The sequence below is a fragment of the Euwallacea fornicatus genome, chromosome 34, assembly GCF_040115645.1.
Source record: "Euwallacea fornicatus isolate EFF26 chromosome 34, ASM4011564v1, whole genome shotgun sequence".
Taxonomy (NCBI): domain Eukaryota; kingdom Metazoa; phylum Arthropoda; class Insecta; order Coleoptera; family Curculionidae; genus Euwallacea; species Euwallacea fornicatus.
In genome coordinates this window covers 410,990-436,678 of record NC_089574.1, presented here as the reverse complement: position 1 = coordinate 436,678, position 25,689 = coordinate 410,990, and the positions used below count along the sequence as shown (strand labels likewise).

Here is a 25,689-nt window from a genome sequence, read left to right as displayed (position 1 = left end):
CTTGTACTGGGTTCATCACGAACAGTTTTTAGAATTGCACGTTTGTGAATATTGTTAAGCTTACTTGGTCTTCCGGAACGAGGTCTACTTGATACCTGACCGAGATCTTTATACCTTCGGTTAATGTAGAAAACTGTCGAAGGATTCTTATCCACAATTTTACTAATTTCACGATATGATTTTCCTTCCGAAGAAAGCCTTACAATAAGTTCACGAACTGCTTTTGGAACATCCGGTTTTTTTGATAATAGCTTCAAACTACTACGAATCTTATCACGTTTTGACTTGAACTAAGAATGGCAAAATACTTAATAATAGTAAAACTACTTTTTCAGGTTCAGAATTTGTTTATTTTTCTTAGAAAGGAAGTGTTCAAAACCTTTTTTGGCGGTGCCGCTTGTGTTTACGTATTAATATGTCTATTTTTCCAGTTTAATCTTTATAACAAAATTATGTATAAATGTTAAAATGTTAAAATTCTTTGTAGTTTCCAAAATATATTATGCTTTTTGAAAAAAAATGATTTCACTGATTTGCTCCACAATTAAAGACTTTCAGCCAGAGTGTTCGCAGACTTTTTTGGGGCAGTGTATACTTTCCAGTGAGAGACAGTAACATTTCCATTATATTTTAGGTAGTCGTAAGCGAAAGATCTTAGTAATGCAATTGTATTTTAGTATAACCTAAACGATAAAAGCAATGCTATAATTTTAGCTCTCCGAAATCTCTCTAATATCTATAACATGAGAGTTTATCACCTACTCGGCTGTTGAAGTCTGTAACAGATCACTGAGTGAGGGGAATAATAACGCTTATAAATGGAACCGTATCGGATGTAAACTATCATCACCATTTCCATAACAGAAACTTCTGAAAGTCTCAAATTTCATAGAGTGTATGAAAAAATTCGCTATGGAAATAACGAGCGTTTCGTTAAATGTTTTATATTAAGGAAGAAGCAAAACGAGGGAAATAGCTTTATGTTTAGATTCAATTCTAACGTTTTTGGTAGTGTATTAGAATAATACTTTCCGGAATCACTTTTCGCCGGTCTAAAGTAAATTACTTCCGTCTTCCGTTTCTCAGTTATGATCGTTTGTTCTCTTGCACCATAAAGAAAAAATAAAAATAAGGAAACATTTGGACGGATTTGAGCAGATATTATCTATTCCTTTTGTTGTAAAATCCTCGTGCAAAGCGCAAATATTATTTTCCCTTTACGCTCAAACGGGGTGTGAAAAAATGCAGGTCAGACAGCATAAACGGCACTCCAAGACCGCTATCGTCGGTCTGGGCAGTAAATTACTTTGACGCAATGAGTCCGATAAAGATAATAATTATAGCCGACGTAAATCGCAGTGACCGCCTCCTCGATTTGCGACCATGGCGATTATAACCGGCGATCTTCTGGCGACTTCCGACCGAAACGAACATCTGGTCGCGCCCAGTTGGCTGCGCTCGCGGTCGTTTTTCACTTTTTCCGGTCGCTACTTGTTTTATGCCGCGATAACATGACGATTCTCATTTTTTTTTGTCCAGCACTAAATTTACGTCCATCAAGGGGACGAAGAAACGTAATCGATTGCGTTGCTTAAGAACAAAAGACATAAATAAGCCTTTATTCAGTTCAAGGTCGCCGAGATTCGGGGGAGGCGGCAAATTTCATGCAGGACACGTTCGAGATTGAGGTTGTGCCCAAGAAAAAGGGCATTCCGCAAAGGGAGCGTCGGACTGAATGGACGGACCTTTGGAAATGAGGGAAACAGTGTTTAGGGGCATTAGGAAATTGCCAATTGGCTTATTGACTTAATAAATTTCTCGCTGAGCGGCTCTTAAAAAAGGAGTGTCGTAAACTAAAGGAGATTAAATATACGCATACGTTACACATGAGCTGAACTATTTAAATTCCGCATTAAAGTCATTTTATGTGGCACTTCCACAAAGGCAATCGTATTATACCTTCGCAAACGAGGGGTAATTTTTCATTCCGGTTTACGATTATTATCGCGGATGGGGCACTAAATGGAAGTTAATAGGCAAACATTTAGGTTTTACTAACATTGCTTGTATTGTGATGTAAAGATAATTTGGACGCAGGCAACAGCGCCGTAACGCTGCATTATCGAACCAGGGGTGTTTGGAAATGACCATGTAGGGGGTGCAAAAACACGGAAAAACATTCAATAGTTACGTTCTTGCCTTCCAGAATTTGGATAGATTAGTGCCATAAGAAGTAAATTGGTATGTTCTAATGCAGAGATGGAAGATCTTTTTTTTGAGGCACATAGTTTTTATTCTTGTAAGGAAGTTTACCTAACATTCAATACGTGTTAGCAATTGCTTTCTAATTCCATTAGTCTTGAATGCCTTTCAACTTCATTACATACATCTTAATCGACGTTTTCTGAACATTTGCCCATCCATTAACAGCACTATGAAATTTATACTCCACACTTTGCAGGCTGATGCAAATATTATTTACTTTTCGTTTGTGAGAACTGAGTAGCTACCTGATGATTTTCGATTCAGTAAATATTGATGTTAAATTCTCCTCTTGGAGTATTTGCAAATAATCGCAGATAGTTACTATTGTGTTATAACCATTGCTTTTTTTGCCTTGAGACAATCTGAAATCAACAAAATCATCTTCGACATGCTCCTCTAGAATACCATACATTTTACCGGAGACACGCCCAGAACCTTCACCCGGCACTAATTGAAGACGCACTTTAATTTAATAACAAAATTACGTTGCAACCCCCGGCTTAATGAAATTATTTTCCAATTTTCCAAAGCCTTTCCGTAGGCTGTGAATGTTTTATTAAATTTTACACATTCTGGTCTATACGCCTATACTAATTTTAAAATCATCACCGACGGGCGAGCAGAGCGCCTCTTGGGGTCGGTTTCACCCCTTAGGTGTAGCGATATTAGAAGGGACCAGGGGCTTTTCAGTTAGCATTTCACCTCTCGACTTAATGAGATCGGAATCCTTGTTTTAATTACGATTTTGCATTAGATTATTATCTGCTCTGCCTTTGTACATGATGGAAGTGCTTACTTATGGATTGCTTGGAAGGCGGACTGGTAAGTCACGATCTGTTTATCGCCTCAATACGTTGTCCAAATCGTTGTATTTTCTTGCATTGATTATCGCTTATGTTATATATTACATAGTATAAATTTTTACTCTGCTGTCTACAATTTGTTTAGCGTAAACCCTAAAAAAATTAAACTTAAACTAAGCGGAGATACCTGGTGTCATTCACAATCATGAAGACACATTTTGTGTTATTGTCTCTATTCACCTGAGCTGCCTTTAGTCATACTTTGCGGTGTTTCCTGCAAAATCGCCAGTGCCGTGTGTATCCGAAAAGTACACAGTTGCTACAGCCCATACAAATTGACAAGTGTTACTATACTTAAAATTCGTCCCCTTTCATTCCGCCTGGAAAGCATTCCAAAAGAGAAGATGTTGTTTGTACGAGATTCGTCATCCCAAATAGAAGTCACGACCTAACAGGCCTGATTAATTTAACATTTCGACACTACTGTTCCCCTAGTTCCTGAACATTATTAGTAAAAAATCTCGAAACCTTGTTTGCGTTCGTCTACCGACAGATTTCCTGTAGGATTTCCCATTTCACATCAGCTGTCCTGTAAAATATTTAGATCTAGCGCCTGAATAAAAGAGGGCCGCAGAGATTTTCCCGTAGGAGACGTTCCGACGTTTCAGTATTTGAGAACGGCAAATGACGGATTTTTAGGGGGAAATGGATTTGTTTAAGTGCAAAGCAACGGATTTCGCGTCCTAAACGTCATCTCCGGAGAAAACCGTGACTGGATGCAACAATCCGAAGGAGATATATGCCAGGTGTATTTTGGCACATTTCAAATGTCTTGTTTAGTAATTTACTCCCCAAATACATACGAGGATACTCCCAGAAGTACCCGACCTAACGCTTAAAGAAAAAAAAATGGAAAATATTACTTTATTTCTCACCATAGTCTCCTTTGAGACTGATCCACTTTTCCCAACCATGTTCTATGGCTTCTATACCCTGTTTATAGCAAGAAATTTCAAATGTTTCATAATACCAGGTCTGTAAATATGAAACCGGAATCTTTTAATAAAAAGTATAACTTAGCTGCGCAATAATTATAAAAAATATTTCATTCGAAATATTTCCCATCTCTCTGGCAATTTGTGGATGCCACTCCAAAAGAACTGTTGTTCATTTGAGGCAAACCACTCATCGAGCCATTTTTGAACTGTTTCGTAAGAGGTGAAGTGCTGTTCTGCAAGAGCGTCCCCATTGTTGCAAATAAGTAATAATCGGATGGTGCTAAGTCGGGTGAATAAGCCGCATGCGATAGTACTTCCCAATGAAACGTCCCAATCGTTTCCTTCACCAGTTTTGCAGTGTGTGATGGTGCATTATCACGAAGCAATATCACATTGTGTTGCCGTTCTTGGTATTCTGGTCGTCTTTCACGCAAAGCTCGATGCAAGTCCATCATTTGATGTCGGTAATGTTCAGTATTTACTGTTTCTCTAGGTTCTAGCAGCTCATAATAAATTACGCCTTTTTGATCCCACCAAACACAGAGCATTGTTTTCCGTCCACATCGATTTGGTCTTGCTAACGATGCTGATGGTTCGCCTGGAGTTACCCGTGATTTTTTTACGTTTGGGATTCTCAAAATAGATCCATTTTTCGTCACCAGTCACAATCCAATGAAGAAATGACTTTCTGTTATACCTGGTGAGCAACAATTGGCAAGTGGTTTTTCGATTTTCTTGCTGTCTTTCATTGAGGTCATGTGGAACCCATTTTCCTGTCTTCTGAATTTTTCCCGTAGCTTTCAAACGAATGGAAATGGCTTCTCGTGTCACATTTAATTGGTTCGCTAATTGTTGATGCGTTTGAGCATCGTCCTCATCTAACAAAGCTCGCAACTCGCCGTCTTCAAACTTTTTCGGTGGTTTTCCACGCTCTTCGTTATTGACGTCAAAATTGCCTCTTTTGAATTTTTTAAACCGCTCATAGCACTGTGATTTTCCAAGGGCATGTTCACCGTAAGCTTCAACAAGCATGCGATGTGAATCTGCAGCCGTTTTTTCTAAGTGGTAACAGAAAATCAATGCTGTCCAATATAGGCACAAAATTCGACATATTCAAAGCTATTGCAAACTGTACTGCAGTATTGAACCTGTATTGTTACGATTTGAAAATTATTCTCAAATGTAAATAAGAGATATAGTCCCCTAATAACACGATAAGGTAGTACCTATAGTGACCACTAGGGATATTTGGAGGCAAATTCCGGTTTCATATTTACAGACCTGGTATGCATCGGCCTCGGACTCCATTTCTTGATTATTGGCAAATCTATTTCTACCAGACGATTTTTTCAAGTTTGGAATGCAAAATAATCTGAGCTGGCGAAATTTGGCGAATGTGATGGGTCAGGAAAAAGTTAGAAACCAATTTGAGTGACTGGTCATAGCGATGACGGAAGTATGGAATGGCGCCTTGCTTTGATGAAACGAAACTTTCATTTCCGCCAAATGCACTCGCTATTCCTAAATGTCTCTCCTCAAACGCTGCAATAAATTTGTATAATATTCTCCATTTATTGTTTTTCCTTTAGGGAATGTTAGTTCTTCTTTCTCACATGCATCTCAGAAAACTACGCCATCACCGTTCCTGCAAATGGAACGATTTTCGCTTTTTTGGCGGATTCCTCCCTTTGAGTCCATTGTTTTGACTGCTCCTTCGTCTCGGGTACGAAATGATGGACCCATGTTTCATCCATGGTGATGAATCGACGCAAGAACACGTCTTTGTTGTTGTGAAACTTTGCCAAACACTTCCTTGAAACGATTTACGGCGCTATTTTCGTTCACTTTGCGCATAACTTTCTCACATCCAATTCTTCGCCCAAAATGCATTTTACAGTATTTTTTGAAATGCCTAATTTGCAGTACAGTTTTGTGAATATTCACCATAATTTCCGGAGTGGCTACTTCACTGGGTCGACCACTGTGGAGTTCGTCTTGGCAAGTGGTACCACCGCGTTTGAACTCTACCACCCAATATTTTATGGTTGCTAACGAAGGACTAGATTCCCCCAGAGCAGAGTGTAACTCCGCTTTGATGTTGCGTCGACTTTTCAAATTAAAGTGTTGAATTACGTATCGATCGCAAATTTTTCCAAGTTCCTAAAATTTCTAAAAGCGTTCACTAAAAGTGGCTTCAAAACAAACAAAAATGAGCTTTACTCATAAGCTGTTTGCGGTTAGGTCTTTGTAAAATAGGCAAATTTTTAACAAAACAATCGTTACCTATATTTCAGCTTGGGTACTTCTGAGGCTGTCCTCGTGCATTTATTCAACCAAGAAGCATAGATGTATCATAGTTTTTCTAATTTTTCCCATTAAATTTCAGCAAAAGTTTGAGTTCAAATTTTAAAAGAGGACTTCAGGCTATACGTATACACTCCTCGTCGTAGAGTAACTGAAAGTAGGTAATAATAAATCAGACACAGGGAACAATCGCCCTAAAACAGGTACTTGCAGAAAGTTATTCATCTTGTTCAGAGCGCAGCTAAAAGATTTCCTCGTTCTAGTTGTATATAAACAAAAACAAGACAAAGTGTCTCTAAAAGTTTCCCTTAATGGGCAACATAATATAGAAAGTTGAGTCGATAATAGAGCTCTAAGAAGTTTTAAACTTTATATATTAAACTCGAACTCTGGCCCCGAAGCTGAGTTGTGTGTGTTGATAGAAGGTTTGTTTGCCGAACAAACAATCAATACAAACTATGTCTCTGCCTCTCTCAGACAGGCTTGGACTACATTAGCACCTTCCCAGTGGTGCATTCTTGGATTAAACTTCCGTTTGCCTAAAAGCTTCAAGCCTGTTCGCCGTGCATTGAACAGCTAAAGTTCGAAAGACAAACGAGGCCATTGAGGTCTTCTTCTGGAACGTCACCGCTCCCATATACCCCCTCCCTATTTATTAGGGTAATTTGTGTGTTTTGTGCTGAAACCCTGCTAAATATACAAATGAAACCGGCTGCGGGCTGACCCTGTTTCTTTTCGGGGCCAAAGGAAAAAGGATTTGTGTGTAAACTTTCGAATTTTCTAGGGAGGGTTACGTGTCATGGGGGCGTTGATTAAGGGCATTCTTTGTTAAAGTCACAGCAGTGCAACTAAGCTCAGTTTTATATATTATGCACGGTCCAAACATGCACACTAATAAATTCCACAGGATTTAATTACTTTAAAAGGAAGCGCTTGTTGGTGGCTTTATTCGGTTTAAGCGGGGCTTTTCGGACTGGGGACTAAGTAAGCTCTTAAGTAGTTGGAATTCCTGCAAAAACTGACACTGGGCATTACTCAAATGTTGCACTGCATACTCTAGTAATTTACATTTCCCCTAATCGGTCGACACCATAATGCCATCGAGCCCCCTTAAAGTCTTACTAAATACAAACAATGAAACATCTCATTTCCTACAAATCCTTTATGTTAAAGTAACTGCAATTACAGCTTTTTTATGGTATTTTTTCCAATTTTTCTTCTAAATTTAAATTAAAATACAACACATCTCATATTTTTTGGAGAAAAAAATATTTCAATATATTTTTTTTAATCATTTTGTTTCGTTTTATTTTTGAATTTTTCAGCTTTGTCACTTTTGCCTTTTCAGATTTATCGTCGTTCATGATGACCCCAATAGGCTTCAAATATGTTTTTCTCAACTGGTAACCATTTTTTTCCTTTGAACAAATATAATCATTTCCGCTCTTTCAGCTTTCCCGTACTGTACTGTGTCATAGATTTCCATATTTTGTATTTTTACTGCCGTTTTTTTAATTTAGGCTTATCAGATTTTCTCCGATTCTTTTCCGGACCGTATTTGTAATATTCTAATTTCAATATGGCATGCTTTCCTTAGGGTGTATTGGGCATTTGTTTAACAAGTGTTGTTAAAGCTACTCTTTGCAAAATGTGGAAAAAATTCTGGCATTTCCGCAAAAGAAATCGATCGTTCAAATAAAAAGGAAACGGAATGTTGGATAACCCGACAAAACGTGTTTCTATTGATTGGCTTCTTCAGGCATGTGTGCGTACAAAGCAGGTAAAACATTTTGATTCGTTTCGAGTTTCTCCTATGAGAAAATCCCTGAGAATAAAGATAGAGTTTTATCACTTCCGAATAAACCGCTCGCTTGAACCACATTTTCTCAGAAAATTACAAGAAAATGTAACCGTGATAGTTCCCATGAGGAGTGTGTTGCCATGACAGGCACGTGATTCGTGAAGATCGTTTTCTGTCGCCATTTTTCCCTAGAAGCCTGAGGTTGAGACATCGTAAAAGTGAGGTGACCGTGGGACACCTACCAATGCAGTGGTGCCAAGCTGTGCAATTTCCCTAGATTAAGGAAATCACAGGCCACTGGTTTCCCTTCGGTTTAGGGAAATCTTAAAGTAATAACGCGACCTTCGTAATAGTATCTATCGGGAACTCTGGTAAAAAATGTTTTACGTTCATTTGTGCATCTAATCTGGTATTCTCTCCCTGCCCGAAAGTTACAAACAGAATTATCCCTACCTAATCTGAATAAACCCGAACAAAAAACCTCTTGGATGATAGACATTTCGACGCAGAATCCCCATCTTTTTTTTCCATCAAAGCCCACATTAATTTCAAAATCAAAAGCTCCTTTGAGCAGGCCGTAGTCGTCGTCGCAGACATAGGCACACGCAGTGAACGGCTTTAAGGAAAATGAGGAAACGTGCTCATAAGAATTGAAAGAATAATAAAGCATAAGGACGTAGCGAGATCTCTTTTGTTTCGAGTCGTGGCGGAATGCACCATTGAGAGGGGTGGGGGGATGCTTAAAAATGCACCCCCTCGACGTGCGAGCAGTTGAAAGCCACTATTTCGCTAATAACCCCCTCTTGTGATTTAACGTGCTGAATTCGCGCGAAATACGAGGCAGATTAGCAGAGGGTTACACAAAAGTTTTAGTCTTCGTGCACTTTGTGTATAGGGGCGCTAGCAGTTAGTCAACAAGCCAACAGACATCAAGCCAACGTAATAACTTACATCTTGCTTAGCTGGCAGAACTGTTCGGGATCTAATATACTGCAGCAGATTTAACCAAATTTATGCCACACTTATATATGTGGGATATGAAATAGCTCAGCAACGCGAGGTGTAATGACGTTTTTGCTGCGGCATGTGTCATTATGTGTCGTTGGAGCTTAAATTACGCTCACGTATTCCCGATGGCGATGTCGCATCGTGAGTGCCGAGTTGCACTTTTGGCTCCCTGACAATGACTCTCAACATTCAGTCCTATACAGAGTGTCTGTTTCTGTAGGTCAACCGTGGGGATCTCGGAAAGTGTAAAATATACGAGATCGAGTGAATTGGACAAAGGTGCACGATTTCGAGTGTTTGTCTCCTCTACAACGTGGCGATGTTACATTTGAAATCCAACGTTTCGATTTTCCACAACCACCATCAACTTTGGTTTTCAAGGAGCCCTCTTGGATTCGTACATTTTTGAACTCAGTTTTTCTCTTGATTACGACGAATGTAATACGTCAATTGCTTCTTTTCCTTCTTGAATTCGTTATCGTTTAATATACTTGTGGAGATTTTAGCATTTTACTCACCGCCCGTAAAATTTTCATGTGGTTTTCGAATACTTTTTATGGCCATCGAGATTCCCATGCCTAAATCCTAGAAAAGACCATCCTGTATATAGAGACCGAGGTAAATCAACCTTTTAAAGATTTAACATCATATTATTAAAGCAATTTATGCGATTCCTGCTGAACCATCCGAAGCCTGAAATTAAAACCGTCCATTGAAAGCAGGAAGTCCTAAGCGGGGCCGGAAAATGAACTGCTAGGAGAAATATGCATAGAAAAGCGCAAAATGACGTTTCGTGTTTTGGAAACCCTCTTTAATCTCGGATCTATTTAAACCCGAACAGTTAATAATTAAGCTGCGGTGCAACGTCCATATTTTGTGCGCATCCGATCCTAATCTAAACAACTTTAGATCCGAATTTATCCATTAGCACGCTACAATTTACGATCATCTTATCCACTAGGCGGCGCTCAAATGCTAACCCCAAGTTAAACTGGAGGAGGTAATTACGCGGGCTTATCCAGACAATGTATAGGTATAAAGTCGCATAATTACCCATAAAGTTGGGCGCGACCGTTAACCCTTAATTGCCAAGTATTAGATATTGCCCAATTACACACTTGAACTTCTCTATATGGAGCCAATGAGAGGGGATCATGTATGTTATGGAACTGCGGAGAAGTGTAGTTATATATATCCCTGGTGTGAAGTAAATGTTTACTCCAGACAAAAGAGTCATTATAGCTTGTAGGTTTCCATTATTATTGAATCAGTCAAATTCTTGCCAAGATCGCGAGGGTGGCTTAAATCCTTCTTTAGCTCAATATATTATTTACGCCTTGAATGAAAATAACTTCCTTAGCTTCAGTATCTTTTATACCAATTACTGCCGCTTTACATCAGTATAAATCATTCTAAATTAATTAAATATAGCTAGACATGTTTAAGGGGGATTGAGACGTGATTTATCTAAGATCAAATATTTTCTCAGTTTGTTTGTTTTCACCAAGAAGCGCTTTTGGTCCCCTTTAATATAAAATCGAATTGAATTATCTGCAAAATAATCAGAAACTTTGTGAAAACATATTACTTTATTTATTAAAACGAAATGTCGCCTTTATATTTGCCTAAATTCGAATATGTCGCACATTTGCCGCAACAGTAACATAATTTAAAAAATGCATTATGCAGGAGATGCAATTCATATTGATTGTCTCTAATAACATGATGCACGAAGCTCTGAAATATCTTAATTCCAGTGAAGAACGCTTTCGTCCTCAGCACTTTTTGAGTCAACCATGAGTTAAATCACTTTATACCACGGTAAGTGTTGGGTTGAAACTGTTTAGTCGGAGGTTGGGTCGTCTTAAATCATTGCTGATTTTATTGCAGTTAAATCACTTATCTACCAGCACATATTTCGTATATTTCTCAGTGTTTGCCATGCGTCGAAATTTTAACATTTTTTACTTGTACAAAATTCATAATTTAAAATTCGTCTTAGAAAGTTAAAATAGGAATACGAAATGCGTATTTTCTCAAAGTTTAGCCGTTTCAACCAGTCGTAGTTACAGTCGTGGAACAGGCAAAAATTGTTGTAGTAAAACGTGGAGGTGAATTCAAAAATGTAGTTACAGGATGTTTCAGTCAAAAGAAGCCATCAACTTTTTATATGATCAAAAGGAGATGTGAATTTGTTTGCTTTATTAAAAAACTGAAACTTAAAAGTCTGATCGAATAAAAACAATCGTAAAACTGTCGAGACGAACTGAACATTGAAGTTCTTCCTTTCGTACGTACTTGTACGATCAAGTCTGTACTAAGTCTATTTGTGTCCACTGGTCGTTGAATCTTTTCAATACGACATTCCCCTACATCTTCTATCCTTCTTCAAACCTTCCTTCAATGCTCCAGCTTCAAGTCGGGAAACGTGCACGATAGTCCAATTCAACAATTAATTCTCTTTCCAATATTTCGGTCCAGTCTAATTCTTGGATCCAAATTTTAGAAACTAATCCGGATTAATATTAATATAAATTTAGTGATTACGATAATCGCCAGATCCACACAAAGCCGCGATCGGGTCCTTTAATTCGAGTTCGGTCAGTCGATTTGGGGCCCATTAATGAAATTTGATGATGATCCCGCAGATTGTGGGTTTCCTAATTATGGATGGCCAGTGTTTTTGAACAAAAATTGAGTTTGCTTCAATATCAAATTTTGACCACAACATATTATATTGAAGGACTATAAATTACATTCAAATCCATTTGATTTGATTTCTACTATTTTCCATAATAAAGTGTTTCGAAAAAATGGCGGGCCCCGGATTTGTTTGTAAATATGGGTACAATTTGTAGAATCTCTTCTGTGTCGGATAACTGCAAACTTATTTCTGCAGTACTGAATCCCACATCACTGTCAAACGGTATTACTTGTAGTTCCCACACAGTAATTTTGGAGCAACACTGACGAAATACTCATTAATGTTATTAGCTGCAGTATATTTACATCCCTCGGTTTTTGCTTTCGGGTGTGATCACCCTCCCACCAGTCTCTAATTATGGAACAAATTGTTTCACTTTTATCATCTGAATTTTTGATTTCGTCATTTTTGCATTTCTGCAACAAATCGTCATATAATTCCTTTCTCTATGTATTTTATATCTGTTAATGAGCGAACTCTATAGGCTTAAAAAGGTGTGAATAGGGAGTAATCACTGCCATACCCTCACACGAACCATAGACATATTTCATCCCTCGTTTCTTTATAAACGTTCCCACCAGGTGGCACGTACGAAATTTATATTAATAGATAGTAATCCGGCCTATATTCCCTAACGAACTTTACGGATATTCTAAATAAGAATTTGCTTTAATCCAGTGGCGTTTAAACAGATTAAGGTGTATAATAGGCTACGCTTTCGGTGTAATTAGTCCGGCATTGTTTTAATGTGTGCCTTTTGTTAGGGGTGGGTTCTCGTTAAGTTGGTTTAGGTCCAGTCATATTGAATGATTCATTGTATTTCTGCGGTTGTAATTAGGTCGCCATGCGCTCCTCGTATCTCGAATGTTGCCCTCACATGTTTGCCATTCCTCTGGGAGCGCAATGTATCAGTTTCTCCCTCCAGGACATTTTTAAATAATAAGAAAAATTGTGCTGCAGAAAGTAAACACTCGGGAACAAGATAAGGCGCTCGTGTAAAAGGGCCCCATTCAAAATTGGCCTTTCCGCACTAAAAAACGGTGCCGATCAGCTTAAGACCATCAATCTCTCGATATTTACCAAACACTAGTTATCAGTTCCAAACATGTTTTTAACCATGGCCGGCTATTCCGAGGGATGATGCTTTTTGTTCCAGGACCCAAATTTCAGTTTCAGTTTCAGATTCTCAATCCCATCAAAGTTTTTGCCATCAATTCCCCTTTGGACGAATCGAGATATCGGTCTTAACCAATGAATTTTGTTTCAGGTAAGCACACAAGTAGAATCTCCACCCAATGAACCGGCCGAATCTGCGGTACCACATCAAAGACCCATGTATTGGGTGCCGGTAATACCGGTAATGTGGGTAAGAAGGCCAAACTTAGAATCTGCGCACATTTCGCACTAAAGCCCGGTATTTCCCATATACTGCACTTGTTTTGCATGCAGACTTTACTGTATTATTTCTCACTGTATTTCTTACTTTTAATATTCTAAATTATAATTATGTTACTTTGTAAAGTTACTATTTTTTTACGTTGCGTTGTATGTTTTTATTTAATGCACTTTCTAGTGACTGTAAGTTTACGACATTTGTAAATTTACGATTCTGTTTGTATAAATAAAACGGTTTCTTTATTGAGGTGATGTGTTTACAAGTAATATCCCCGACGGACAAATATTTTGCCAGTTAATTTCACTTTTGAATACAAAGTGAGGCACTGCATTTTGATCAATAAATATCTGATTTGAAGTAATTAAAATTTACCTTCAAAATGGGCTATTTTAAGTAAATTCAATGAACGTAGGTATGTTTCTAAGATTTAAAGAGCTCAGTACTCTCATTTCATTAGATGCGCCATATAATGCGCTGCTGCCTTTTGATGGTAGTAAAAGAGCCTTTTGAAACTTATGTGTTGTCTGTCAGCCCTTTTGCGGCTCTTACTCGTGGAAATTTATCAAATTAGGTAATTCAACATTGGCACTATTTGACTTGATCTGAAGGTGGAACTACTTCAAGAATGATCACTAAACTCGACTTCGCTTTTCTATAATCACATCGACTCAGGTTTGATGAAAAAAATGTCTCTATGTATAAAATTCCTTTTTAATTATCCTATCATATCAAGAGAGTAGCCGGACCAGGAAGACCAAATTGTCGCAACTAATTCTTATGGCTTCTCACACCTATGTCCCCTTTTCGCTACTTCCCATGCTTATATGTCTTTTTAACCACTTTTCCAGGGCCACATTTCTAAAAGTTTATACCACTTGGAATCTCCACGAACCAGTTTACTTTAACTTCAATTATGATCGTTCGAGTCAAAGTAAATCAGCCGACATTCTCATATCTGCCTAATTCGCCCTTCATGTCCATAAATGCAAAATCCGAACCACCATCACCACATGAGCGTTCATTTTTCAATAGATAGATCATAATCTCAATTCTGCTTCACTCTCAAATCATCTCCTTGAATAAGTAAGAATTTGTGATAACCGTGGTTTAGAAAGTGCTATCATATCAAACATACGACTGCCGATATGACTAAGTAGTGAATGCCCATGAGATTAAAAGCAAAGGTATGTCATGGTTGTTATAAGATTTTTGGGTCTTAACATTTTATGGTGCAGTTTCTTCGATAGAGTGTGTTGGTTTGGGTTACTTTGCGCTTTACCTCCTTTCTTTACCCTCAATATCTTTGGTGTCTTAACCTCTTTCAAAATATTAATATCGTCTAAAATGATTGCCTTTTTGAGATGCTTGTTTGTATTTCTGATAAAAGCTTTATTGTCTTGTGAAGATGAAGTACCCCGGGGGTTGGACAAGTTGCCTCCGTTATGGAATGGTACATGTCTGATGGAAGAAATATGTGCACGATTTACAGGAGAGACGAGACATCTCAATCGCTCTTTCTCACTCTGTCTTTCCTCTTTAAAGGTTTAAATGAGATTGCCCCTAGCCAGGCGGCCAATTTATCTCATCTGTTAACCTTACATTAAAGTGAATCCTAACATTTCTGTTTCAAAAAAAAGTATCATTACCCCTGTTCTTTTCCACATTCTTCCTACTTTCAGTAGAATTAATAAAGGAACGACAAATTGCCTTAATTTAAAAATAATCCAGCTCCTCGATCCAATTTTATTATCCGCATTTTCTCGCCGCTTTCCTCGACATCAAAAGACCCGAAGACGGCTGGAGACTCCCGATTATCGTCCCACCTCTAATTTATCTTTAATAATAGATAGAAACGAGATATTATTTCCATAATTATAATCGTTATCCCTCGGGAAATGACCCCAGTAAGTCGATTTCCTCAGCCCTCATAATAGTTGTCTTGGGACTCTCTGCGGCAATCTTGTTTTCTTTTGCAGGATGTGTTTGTGAGTGGCGGCAAGAAAATTTGATGAGGATGAGAAGAGTACACATCAAGTCCCCTTTTATAGTCTGCGTATATTTTTAGATAACAAACTCAAGAAGACATTTAAAAAGTTCCTTATAAATTTATTTATATGCGATAAAGAAGTCGAACAACGGTTTTTATACGACAAACATGATTTCTTCTGAAAGTTTCGTGTAAATTATCAAATCAAAGCCGTCTTTCAAGCGTGAAATATATGGCGAAATACAGTGAATCGGGACGAAAGAGAGAGGGGAAAATATCAAAGCCCGACATTTATCCCCGGAGAGTTTTATAGAAATTTTAAGGGTGATGGCGAATTTAAAATTTTTTCTTCAGCGAAAAGTGGTCCCTCTCCTTATCGTTTCTGACGGGTTTTTTGTTTCGAGCGCCGCTTTAAAAAGCCTTTAGAAAAGGTTATTTTTAATTATTAATTCGGGGAGAAACCGAAATGAAAAATGTTAATTTATCTTTCCGCGGGGGTTCCTGCACAAATGGAGATTACGAATTAAATTTTAATCTTTTCGGGAAAAGTTCGAGCGGAAAAGTTCCGAATTAAAATATCATGAACTGGGGGTTCCTTTGATTAGCTAATATTTGTACAGGTGTTAAATTGTTCCGATTTCTTATAGAGTGCTTTTCAATCCCCAATTGTCTCGTCAACGTCATACCAATCGATCGTAGAGGAACGGAATATTTTCTAACCAAATGCGATGCATCTTGAAAACGTCTCCACGTTTCTGCTAGATTGATAAGTGGTCACTCCACCACAATTTTTTTACTGGTTGCTCATGCACTGTAATTCTATCTGTCCCGTACAGTTCAATAATTTAGAGAATTTTACTTTCAATGCAATGCATTATTGAAGTTATATCCGATTCATTCCAAAACAAGTATGGTCAGGTCTTTTTGAATACTCACCCGGAGACAAATGAACCAATTTCTAAGCTAATTCTCGATTATGTAAGTACTTAGTACTTAACTGAGTATGTAGAACCTAATAGAAAGTTTTCGTAAATTCATTTAAATAAGAAAGTTTTAATATTCAATTTTAGATTGGGAAAAGGCAATAATGAAGAAGACGTACTTTCGCTCCCGCACAAAGTGGTTTTTCAGTCACTAGGTCGATAAAAATGGATGTTTTTTATCCATGTATTCCATATGTTGGCTTTAACAGAAATTCAGAAATTATCTTTGGTTTTAACAACGCAACGACCTCAAAGCTGTCGAAAAATATACCGGTATCACCAATTTAAGTGAAAACATATGGATAGTGCAAGTGGGAGAAGGACCGTATAAGACTTCATATGCCTTAGACAAGGACCAGCAATGAAGCAGGCGGAGTCCGGCCGGCGTCCCCACTTCGATGTTTAGATTAGTATCGATTTCGTTATCTTAGCGGCGATGAAGTTAAAAAAATATATATCCGAGCAAAAAGTAGCAATGTAAATAAATTGAAAACCGTATTAATCCATTTCTAAAACTTATAATAGTAAAAACTTCGAAATGGTAAGAGATCTGGTAACACTAGACTGATTCCGTCCACTGGACTAGATCGTCTGGTCGGCATCTCCCCTTCAATGCTTAGATTAGTATTGATTCCACTGTCTTCGCGGTGCTGGAATTTCTTCTCGATAACTGAGCAAAAAGCAGCAATGCAAGTAAATGAAAAAGTATTCATCCATCACTAGAACTTACATTAACAAAAATTCTGAAACGGTGAGAGGTCTGATAACACATGACTAACTCCGCCCACGCCCGCCACTAGCTTCGCAACCCACTGCGTTGGTCTTCGTCGGAAGGATATACCTATGGTTCTACTTGAATTGATGATACTTGTATCGAATATCGACAAAGCTCGCTATATTGGACTGCAAGTCGGTTAATACGAGTAAGTCCCCGTGATTACAAAATGTGATCTTCGTGTGAACTTAAGATTCAAGATTCAGACATTTGGCTTCGTCTAGATTCGAAAGATTGCGATAGCTTGCCCATTGCATCCACGAATGTGGATTGGAGTCTTCGGCCTGGAAGAAACGGATGTAGCTTTTTGTAGTGATGCCTCCTATTTCGGAAAATGAGACGCATCCATAGGTGAAATCGAAGGAAATGACTCTGTGAGTGGCAACATCTCATATGCATCGAAAGTGCTGGTGCATGACGCATGTTTGCGAAGAAATATGGTCATGGAGGCACCATTACATAGCGACTTTCAGGGCACAAAAAGGGGACCAATTTAAATGCAATGTCGGGAACTGCTTGCTATTTTCACTTCTGCCAGGCCTAGCTAAAGATTATTTAGGATGTGAAGCAAATAGCTGATTTCAACAAACATCCCAACAATTTTTAACTATGTTTTAACCTATGATATTTTGACTGTATGCTCTAAAAACTCCATGTTGCTAGGCGCCTTTATTTTGATTTACTCACACTTTTTCAACCCTATGCATCCCTTTCACATCCAAGTTGAATTCCCTTTGTGAGTTAGTTACGTTTGAACTATTTTAAGCTTGACGCTATTATTCAAAAGAATATCGACTGATCTGTGTTTTCTAACCAATTTCTTAGCCATAATTGAAAAGTAAACACAAAATCTATAAACGGCTGCTTATGCACACAATAATTTCCTTAAAAAATTGTTTCAGCTTGCGAAGTATTAAATCGAAATGTCGTTATTTTATCGATAGTTGGGTACAGGCTCGTATTGGATTTAGATTAGGTCAGGTTTGTGCTTTAGCCTTTCTTTCGCTATCAATATCATTTTGTTCCAATTTAATAGGCGTATAAAACCAAATCGAGCATGCTGTAAAGGTAAAATTTTATAATCCAGTTCTGCTCACAGTATGAAGAACATGATATGCGAATAGTTTACTTAGATATTATCACATATTGCAGTCGTTTTACTACTGATGTGTCTACTTAAAACGCTTTAGTTTCCTGATGATTTACTTTCCATTCCTCGAAGTTACAATAACTGAACATAAATATCACGTAAAGGCGATCCATATCATTGCTGTGATACCGAATGTTTAGACTCCGGGTACGTGTATTTTGCTTATGTAAATATTCTACTTTTCTTCCCTTGTAACAAGTGAAGGAGATTTTCAGCGCGCATTGTGGATCCTCGAATTTCAATAATTGCATTCAATTCATATACAAAGTGTCCCAACTCTTTTAGATGCTAAACTTCATAGCATCTCTGTGTAATAAAAACAGGTGTAAGCCGAAAATTTATTGTTAACAAAGCTTCCTTCGTTCATTCTTAATAAATCAACTTTTCGTTATTGGTAATGATAATCAAGAGATTTTTTGTTATCTTTTGTCCATATGTTGATGTATTATAAGTTGTTTGCACAATGGATGCTTATAGGTCTGTCGAGTGGCATCAGGTATATGTATATTACGTTGTCATTTGGTATTGCCACTAGATTCTTTCCTTTGATTTTTCGTTGAACTTCAGTGATAAAGTATTTGATCATATCAAGGTCGAAGCATTGCACTTATTCCTAGAGGCATTGGGTGGCTTTCCAGCAGATAATGACCATTACAATTCCAATTCTTCGATACCTATACCAATGTCAACTAAAGCAATCAGCGTCACTGATATTTTAGTAGGCACAAAAGTAAATTCCATTTCCAATTCCACTGCGTTATTGTGAAGAATTTCAGCTTAGCATCTCAGCTCCCAGGAGAGGAAACTCAGAGTGACTTGGATTCACATGCAATCTGAACACTTTTCAAGTCGGAACTAATTACAAAACGTCTCACTGCCATTTGCACATTTCGCGAGGATTTTTTTAATAAAAAATAGAAAATTCCGGCTTATTTTTTCTGTGATATTTTGCACTACAATTGAAACACCCTCGTCCCTCTTTCCGTTATCAACACCAACTATTAGAGGGACATTGCCTTCGCCAAGGTTATCGAATGAAAATTCTCATCGTGTGAGTTTCTGACATCTCCAACTCATCTATCAATCCCGTCGTAATCTAAGCCTCATTCGGCCAATTAGGGCCACCCTCCCCACGTGGCCAGAAGCAAAATGCCTAAATCGTCAATAATCCTGCTCCTACAAACCCCTTGACCGGAATCCGTACCGTCGACCCGCTGGAACGAAAGAAAGAAGCGCCTCCGATGCATCGTAAACGAAGAAGTGCGTAGAGTGCGTAGATCGCCTCGGGCCGCTCCTGCAAGGGAAGCGTTGCGGCGCCATCGTCGGCGGCGTCGTCATGACGACGCGCGCAGGACGGCGGCCGACGGCGCGCGTCCTCGCCACAGTGCCGAAACCGCCACCGAACGACGCGTAACGTTACCTCCACCAGTCAGTCGATCTTCTCTTGTCCGTGCCGTCGTCTTCGTCGTCATAGTCAACGTCACGTGGTGCTAGATCTAGTTTTTTTGGTAGCTGACTCCTAGTGACCGTAGCTATCTTGTTCTTCGCGCGAGAGGATTTGGAAAGCTCAGCGGCTTTCCATAGATTCAATCAGAAGTCCTGGCTCTTGTTATCAAGACGGCGACTAAAATCTCAGAGGGAAACGTAAGTTTGCTTGTTTTGCGCCAATTGCCGTCTCCCATGCATCCCTTCACAAGAAACTTTATCCCATTCGCGAAATTAGGGTATCACAATCCTTGGTAGGGCAAAAAGCACTACGTGGAGACGATCCAATACACGAATCTCGAAGAGAGCCTTAAACAGAAGTTATTTTACCAACGTGAGAAACTGGATTCTACCAACACCTCCGTCGTGGTGTTAAATTCGAAATTTGGAGCATGTGTGGAATCGGGGGACCGCAACAGAAATCTAAGACCTAAAATTTATTGCGAGGTCTCTTTGGGTTTACTCAATAATATCATAAATTATTGCTTAAATTGAAGTAACGAATTATGGGTAGTGGTGCTTCTACGCAGAAAAAATAGCAGTTTTGTTGGGAAAATCTAAATTGAGAATATAGGGCGAAAGGAAAGGAACAGAACATGTACTTCAAATAAAAGATCACTTCAGTTGATCTTTTACCTCTTTATTTCCCTACCTTAATGCACCATACGAGTGTCTACTCCACATGAAAATAAGGCATTCTTAAGTCAACAAAAAAGTTACTTGATGCAAGTTAGAGCTTTATTTTAGTGCTACAACGGAGAAATGGACTTTCTCAAATCAAGAAAATATATAATCTTGTAAACATATGAGCTTAAAAATACCGAGAACTCAGAACGCTTTAATAGCTAATTAAAACATTAATTTTTTTTCTCAGCAGGCGCATCGAGGCAATAGAGAAACGTTTTAAACTTAAAAAAAATATATTTAAATATTCTGTGTTTAAGAAGCATCTCGTTTTGAGGAAATTAAAAATGGCTGAGTCAAATTGAATTTCGGTGTATTTACTTCGGCTGCTCATTGCTTCTTTTTGAAAGTTTACTGTAAGAAACATGTACATGTTCAGATTACGTGTGAATGCATCATATTGAGCACTTCTTGGTTCGTATACCTATCTGCAAGATAGTTTTTTTTTTTTTTTTTTTTTTTGAATTGGGAATGTCACTTTCTTCGTTGTAGATACATGTCTAGTACCTAAATATGGAGTTAAAATAAAGCTTCAACTTGCACGAAGTACTTCTTTTATTGACTCGACATATCCGATGCCCATCTTGAGTAAATATTTATATAATACGTTCAAGGTACCAAAATAGAAAAAGTAATGAATGTACTTGAGGTTCACTTAGAGTTGCTTGTGCATTTGGAGTATTATTTATGTTTGTCTGTAAAAAAAAGAAATAGATTGGAGGAGCACTTTCTCGAACGTTTTCCTAGTGAAAACCGCCAAAATGTCCATACTTATCCCTTTCATTTTTAATATTTGCTCACAATCTTTGGGATCAGTGCTACCCTAAATGGAGTTTTCGTGCAAATGAAGATTCAAAATCAATTATTCAATTTGGGGGGGTAGTTTTGTGAACGTAAGTAGTAAAAAACATTTCGAAGGCAACTCCAATTGGACACTAATTTGCGTTAAAAAAAGTTATTAAACTTCAGTAAATAACTACTTCCGGTTAGATGATGAAATTCTGATTTCATCTACTTAAATTAAACGTGACATATTTATTCTTTGAGTACATAACCCATATTTATTCACCTGTGTGTTTGATATTAATATTTACTTTCAATGAACAGAAGTACTTCCTTTCTGCGTACTTGATTAGCTTAATTATTTAATTGGAGGTTTATACCGATTTCACCTCGTGTCAGTAAATTGAGTCTATCAGAAGTTTAAATTAGTTGGGACTGGTGTGGATTATACTGCAAACATTTCTGTATTTTTATATTCAAAAGTTAGAATCTTAATAAAACTTGAGGTTGAAATGAAGGTTTATAGCTATTACCAAGGACACCACGAACGTACATAGGTATATTTTAGACGATTTAGCTTAACTCATGTGAGCACGATTATATGTAGGTTAATTTAATGGTGGATGTACCATTCCGGCATTTTCGCATTTTAACTTAATTCGATCTCAAAATTGGAACATGCTATTAGGTTAGCGTCTCGGCATTTAGGATAATTTTAGGTTAAGCTATCCTGACTCAGAGTCCTTGATTGATATTCATCAATATTGGAATAATATTCCTTTAATTCTGGTTGGTTGCTGTTGAGTGTAATTTAATTCAAGTTAACAGAACGATCTTTCTGAATACGAGAAGAGTCCTTCTGGTACTGCTATGGGTTAATTTCAATTTTGTTATAATGATTACCGTCGAGCAAGGCACACATTAAGTTAGCTCACGTGAGACAAATGAGATATTTGTTGATACATTTATATCTTGTTTCTGGACTGAACATCTAATTTCAGCTAAATGTCCATTTTTAGAAACATTACGTTTAAGAGATATATTTGTGGTTCAGGTTAAATTTCTTTTTATCAAGTTAAAAATGAGGAAATCTGGCTACAGGGACCATGTCTTGTCCAAATAAAACTGAGGTCACCTAACCGAATTATATTATCGCATTATTCGCTACAATAAATGATTATTGTTTAAACCCCTCGATATGGAGTATGTTGTTAAATCTTCGAGTTATCTCTCTGTTCTTAGTTTATGTTCTTTTAGGATTTAGTTGCCAGTTAAAGTTGATTGCGCAGCAAAAAAGTGAGCCTTAGCGCCAAAAAATTTACGACCAGATAACGTCTTCAAGAGGTAATTATTTCTAATCCATTAATTCCTGCTGGAAAAGTAAATTGGACAATTTGGTGGAAATTATATCGTAGACAAAGTCAGCAGTATTTATTTGCAACTGCAACATTTCAATAGTTTTCGTGTTATATCGCGGTTGGGCAGAAGTAATTTTTTTTATTATTGTCCCTCCTGGGTTATCCGCACAAACCGAATTTGATGGAAAAAAAAAAAACAAGGATGAAATCCGTCATAATCATTCGTCCACGAAATGGCAAACAAAGATCAATTAATGCAGTCATTTCAAATGCCAAACCGGCTTTCAATTACGACGTCGGAAACTATAAATCGAGTAACACAAACTTTGTAAATCCGATTAAAAAATTTGAGGCCACCGGAGTTAAAAAGTTAATACCCGAACTTGCTCTGCTCTATCTCGCCCGGAATATGAGCTTACAGGAGCTTCGCCTATAGATCGTCTTCAGATGAAATAGAAAAAAGGAAATTTCGTAAATGCAAATTATTATTATGTTCGTTGTAAGGTGGAAATTCGTCTCAATGTCAACCGAAGTAAGTAAGTAAAGCATAAGGGCGTATTAGATAAATGGAAAGCAAAAATCAGTTTCCAATCGTTTCTTCCGCCAGAATAAATTTTTATTTTATCGTTCGGAGTTTTAAAATGTCAGAACGGGGGATTTAAGCAGGGAGAAACCGTATTATTATAATAACTTTCCTCTATCTTTGTCGGCGCCACACGAAAATGTCTTTGAAGTTCAGGGGGTGTCTTTTTTATCGGTTCCCACATAGCTTTACGGATCAGCCTATATTATTTTTCGCCCAAAAAGGTCATCATAAAGGGCACACAAAGGCTAGGACAGAATTTGACAGTTCAAAATGTTAATATGGCAGCGCACCCTGTCGGTTCTTAACCCACTGAACCAGATAGATTCAATCAATTCTCGACTAGGAAATGAAGGAAACAGAAAAGAGCCTTAGGGCTGCGACAGCAATAATTCAAGGATATAAAACGAAAACATTTTTGTCGGACATGGTATTTTTTACGGCTAAAGCTGGGATTTAGTGTGCGGCAATAAAATGTCAGTTAATCGGACTTGTCTGAGCTGAAACTTTAATAGCCTTGTAGTTGTTGTCACGCAGAAAGAACAGTAATGGATATTGGTTTTTGTACGAGGGCGTGCTTTCAAAGAAATTGATTCGATTGTGCAGTTGAAGTCTATTCGTGGTCTGCTTTCATGTGCATTGTGATTGCTATTTTGCGCCAGTCAGGTGGTGGTTAATTAACTATGCTTCGCAAGATCTAACAGAGTACGGAAATATAATTATAGAGTCTTTGGTAGTGTAGGTGCTTCCAAGTTTAGTTCTATTTAAAATACTGAATCAAAATAACATTTTATCGATTTTGAAGTGCAAATGTGGGGGCTACTTGAGAACAACGGCGAAGGCCACTTATTCTTTAATTTTAACTATCCGGAACTGAATTTTTTTTATTTTTTCCAACAGCTTAAGGTTACACTACTCGACCTCCTTCCACCGTGCACACTGTATTGATATAGGTTGGTTGGATAATGGTTTAAGCAACAAAAAGTAGGATATTTGACGAAATTTTCTGAAATGCCTCTATCTCAAAGAAAGGCCACACTAAGGCGCTCATTCTTGCTACATTTAATCACAACTCAGATGGTCTATCCACCCTCAACCTACGGCCCTTTCTTCCCGAAACGCCCTGTATACTCCAAAGGCTCTTTATATTTCTTCAGAAAGCTGTGTTTATGTCAGATACTTTGTGAACGTGTTAAACAATTTGAAGAACCGAATTTTCATACGTAAACTATACTATGTAGTAATCTGAAATGCTATTCACAACAATCCGAAAATTATCGAACGAGGATAAAATTAATTATAATTATGTGTCACATTCCTTTTTTCTATTTTTTAGTTGACAAACATGAGATCATTGTATGTGCCGATAGAATGCATATCGTCGAAATATACATAGTCAATATAATAGAAAAAATGACCTGAATCAAGGCAACCCAATATACACATTGATACGAAAGAAAGTGGTCCAGTGCCACATTGACGATTAACTGGGTTTATCTTGGAGACCATTTTCCGTTGGCAACTTTGAGATAAAACTTTCTCACTCAGAAGGGAGTCAACATAAATCAACGCCTTAAATGTAGTCAGTATGGTAGTCAACAATATATGTGCGCCGACAGCTTGCCATACACCCCCATTATGAAAAAAGTGGATTTGAGCCATGTGGCTATTTTTATTTCAGATATCTTCTGAAGGGTTTTGAGGAAGGCATTTTTTTAATAACAAACGATTTAAGAAAAGAAATTCTTACTAATAAACTTGGTGGTAGTCCAATTTGGCTCGTTACAAAAATGCGTAAAGGTTCTAAAAAAGTTTGGTTCTATGCAACAGCAGATACAATAAATTAACAAAGTGGAAATTTGCAAATATATTTTGCCCTCGTTCCAGTGGTTGCAATTGATTTTACAGATAGATAGAAAACGAAATTTGGTATTTATTTCCACAAAATAGAAATCATGAAAAAGCAGAAAAAATGAGACTGAGTTAGAGAGTGTGAGTCAATATCAACATATCAAATAAATGAGTAAACATTTATCGATTTTTGAACAGAGCGACTGTAAAATCACTTTCTGCAAGTTCGTCTGTTTCATTAGTGCCCTGTTTCTGACTAATTCTGATTACTAACGTTTTAAAACTATATTTTACATTTTCATCTTTCAGTATTATTGAAATTGTAATAGAAAGAAAAGATTAAAGTAGAAAGAGAAAGAAAATGGAAATTTACAAGCAAATCTGTTTTGCAGTCATTTAATTGATCGTGATAAGATAGGACAGAAAAGTATTCGAGAAGTCGAAAAATAGAAACGACTACTTAGTACACTGTTGGCTTTAATGGGAAAAAAATTACAAAAGTGACCTATCAGGAGACATACCTAGATCTTCATTAATTATTCTAGCCGTCGTTTAATTGTTAAATGCGTCTAAGAAAATTTATTTCTTGCTAAAATTTGCTACTTATATATCGTGAATTTTGCCAGAATCAGATCTCAGAGAGAACATCTTGCTAGGGAAGATATCTTTAAAATATCCAAATTAGTCTTCCACTTTTTAACTCAAAATCTATCAAATAAATGCCTAGATAAGGACAAACTGTGACAAGTTTATTCGCACCCCTTTCTTGAT

The 25,689-nt window shown here is 37.5% G+C and overlaps 1 protein-coding gene across 5 annotated transcripts in view; it reads left to right on the top strand.

The window, feature by feature from the left end:
- The window catches only part of Rbp6 (RNA-binding protein 6), a 513,430-nt gene that overhangs the window by 272,038 nt on the left and 215,703 nt on the right, over positions 1-25,689 (top strand). The window contains exon 1 of one of the 5 annotated variants that reach the window (XM_066299646.1): positions 19,571-19,818. The exons of the other annotated variants lie outside the window; for them this stretch is intronic. The gene's annotated coding sequence lies outside the window, so the exon portion shown is untranslated. Of the gene's footprint in view, positions 1-19,570; positions 19,819-25,689 lie in introns of those variants that run through there. 5 annotated transcript variants of the gene reach the window in all.